Source organism: Orycteropus afer, unplaced genomic scaffold, assembly GCF_000298275.1.
Source record: "Orycteropus afer afer isolate SDZICR_OR568_19922 unplaced genomic scaffold, OryAfe1.0 scaffold00341, whole genome shotgun sequence".
NCBI lineage: Eukaryota > Metazoa > Chordata > Mammalia > Tubulidentata > Orycteropodidae > Orycteropus > Orycteropus afer.
The window spans coordinates 442,021-445,420 of record NW_006921928.1 but is presented as its reverse complement, the minus strand read 5'-3'; positions in this window follow the sequence as shown (position 1 = coordinate 445,420).

Genomic DNA, 3,400 nt, shown 5'->3' with positions numbered 1-3,400 from the left:
AAAAAAAAAAAAAAATTCCTGTAGCCTCAGTGCCTGGAGCAATATCTGACCCAAGAAAGATGTGCAATAAATATTTTGTGAATGAGTGACTATGTAACATACTTACTATATGTGCTAAGAGCTTTTCAATGATTACTTCATTTAAATCTCATAAAATCTGGAGGCTAGATATTATTATCATCACTGTTCCCGTTTGACAGGTGAGGAAACAGTCTGGCAGACTTCAGCACTTACCCAATCCTTACATGTAGCAAGTAGTAGAGCCCAGGTGAGAACCAAAGTCTCTCTGGGCCCTTTCCATGACTCCTCCCTTAAGTACTCCAATGGAGCAATTAGACTCTTTGGCTAATCACCAGTGCACATTCTGGTCTGGCACCTGCCTGTTAACCTCTAAGCATTCTCTCCTTTCTCATTCTCATGCCTGTCCTACATCCCAGCTAACCTGCCAGCAGTACCTCAGATGTACCTTGCTTCCACCCATCTTTGGACCTTCACACAATGCTTTCTGTCCAAAAGGGATGTGTCATTCCTCCTTCTCTCTGCTTGGACTGCTTCTAAATTTATCTATCAAAACAAAACTCAAGCATCCTCTCCTCCAGAAGCCTTCTCTGCCTCTACCAAGTTTAAGCCAAATGCACCTTCTGTGCTACCCTGGCACCCACTTAGTAACTCCATCATGACCTTTCTTCTTACTTGTGTCTCTTCCTCATTAAACTCTGGAGTCTTTAAAGGCAGGGGCAATGCTTTACATGTAATTATATTCATACTTGCAGATTGTTGTTGTTATCTACCATCCAATCATCTCTGATATATGGCAAACTTATGCACAACAGAATGAAATGTTGCCTGGTCCTGCATCATCCTCACAATTTCAAGCATGTTTGAGACCATTGTTGCTGCTATTGTGCCAATCCATGTCATCAACTGCCTCCCACACTCTCACTGGCCCTCTACTTCATTCAACACAAAGTTCTCTTCTAGTAATTGATCCCTCCTGATGACATGTCCAAAGAAAATAGTAGGAGAATGTTCTGTTGTGATGCATAGGGTTTTCATTAATTCTTAGAATTAAATCACCAGACCTTTCTTGCTAGTCTTAGTCTGAAAATTTTGCTGAAACCTGTCCACCATGGGTGGCCCAGCTGGTATTTGAAATACTGGTGGCATAGCTGCCATCATCATAGCAACATGCAAACCACCACAGTACAACAAAATGACAGAAGGGTGGCAGATTGTAGTGCTGGATAAATGGTTATTTCATTAATGAATGCAAAATGAATAGGTGATTCAGTTAGGGTTCTTCAATTAGAAGCAACAAAAATCAATTCTGGATATTCTAAGAAAAAAGAGGAATTTACTAGAAAGATGCTCCACATTACATATAACAATAGCTGAGCAAGAGACTTTGGAAGAGAGAAATGTGAAGAACTGTGAACCTGAGCAGCAGAATGTCATCAAGAGATTCTCAAGGTGACTGCCAATGGATGAAATCAGCTAATAAGAGTTATTGTGCATTGTAATCATGGCTGCTGTTTGTTTTTCTATATGTATCCTCAAAGTAGAACTGCAAAGTACCCTGCAAAGTAGAGCAGACACTAGGGAACAATAGGAAGAGGATCTGGGTTCCAGAAGACCCAGCTGAGAACTGAGGTCTCTACTTTCGCCTCTCTAGTTTGGTAAAATACGAATGTTGAGTTCAATAATTTTAAGGGCTCACTGACATCACCATTGTTTGGTTCTGTGGTTTCAGAAAAATATTTTCAGTTTTGAGGTTTCAAAGTATAATTTGTATCTTTGAGGACTCTACTCTTCATGGTAGTCAAGACCTGCCATTAAGTTCCAAATCTTTCACGTTTACAGAAAAAGGCTGTCCTCAGACTTGCCATCCAATGCTTCCCTCTTCATGAGAAGGGATGTGTGGGAATGTTTCCCCATTTTCTGAGGTAACAAAAAACCTTACTCACCATGAACTGGCCACCCCAGTACATTGCTCCCAAGTATATTTTGTCCACTAGGAGTCAAAGTTGTCTTAAATCACAAAATGTCCAATATCTATTATTCTGGGGTTCCGCTCATAGCCTCCACAGCTGCCCCCATTCTTCTAGCTGGTGAAGGGTCTGGTGTGGAAAGGTGATAATGTTTGTGGAGAAGGGACTGCCTTATCAGAGTCATGGGCAGATCAAACTCACAACTGAGAAGCCCCAGGTGATTTCTCCTGGGCCGGAAAAGAAAAAAGTTCCCATCCTTTACCCCTTCACCTTCAGCAGACTGGTCTTTTATACTTTCTTACAGTCACTCCTTTGTAAACATTCTCTCTCTGCGAAAAGGCTTAAGACCAAGGTCAGGGCCAAAGGAACTGCAGCCACCCCAGTTGCCACCTCTTATATAATGAACACGATGAAGTACTGAAAAAACTTTTAGCACCTTCGGAAACAGGGGTAACCTATTTCTCTCACCCTGAAGAATTTAACTTTTAACAGGCGTTGTTGTTGTTATGTGCCATTGAGTCGGACCCGACACAGGGGAGAAGGAGCCAATAGACCACTATATTCATACTCTCACAGGAAAATACGAAAGCAGCCACCTCCGAATAAGTGTTCGGATCTGTAGTAGTTCAGCAAAAACTGGCAGGAGGAGTCACCCCAGAGCCTGCCTGTCCTGAGGCTCCCAAAATTCCCATCCCCATCTGTAGCAACGCAGCCCCAGTTGGGACCCTCTTAACCAGGGCCTCCCGTGGTGTTTCATACACTGATACTCAGCCTTTATGCATCTGAAATGTGCTTTCGCCTCCTGGAGCTCCAGAGGGCATGCATCTGAAGTCCATAAATATTGTAAGACTACACCTCTATGTACTCTTGCAGCTGGGGGCTTGTCCCAGAGCAGGCCCAGATGGTTTTTAGCATAAGGCTGCTTGCTCACTGTTCAAAAATATGACCTAAAACTGACAGCTAACAAAGATACTCAGGTCTCATGGAGGTACAAGGCCCAGGGCCTGTCCAGCTTCTCCCTCATCCTATCCTTTGCTGCCTTGCTGGCCTTTGACCCTGCTAACCCTTCAGCTACTGCCTTACTTCTCACCTCTTGGTCTGAGTTCACCACCAGAATACTCAAACATTCTTGCATTTCCTCATAACCTACACTGCCTTTGATTCCTGGTATCTGGCTTCATCTTTCTGCTTAATTGGCAGCAGCCCCCAAATACAACATCCCACAGCATTCTCCACAATGAATCTCATGCTACTGAGGGTCCCTACTTGAAAGGTTCTCCTTTTGTGGTGTCTCTGGTTATACAATAATTACCATGTTTGTTTCCATCACTATCATCACTGTTGTTGTTGTTGTTGTTAAGTGCCGTCGAGTCGTTTCCGACTCATAGCGACCCCATGCACAGCAGAACGAA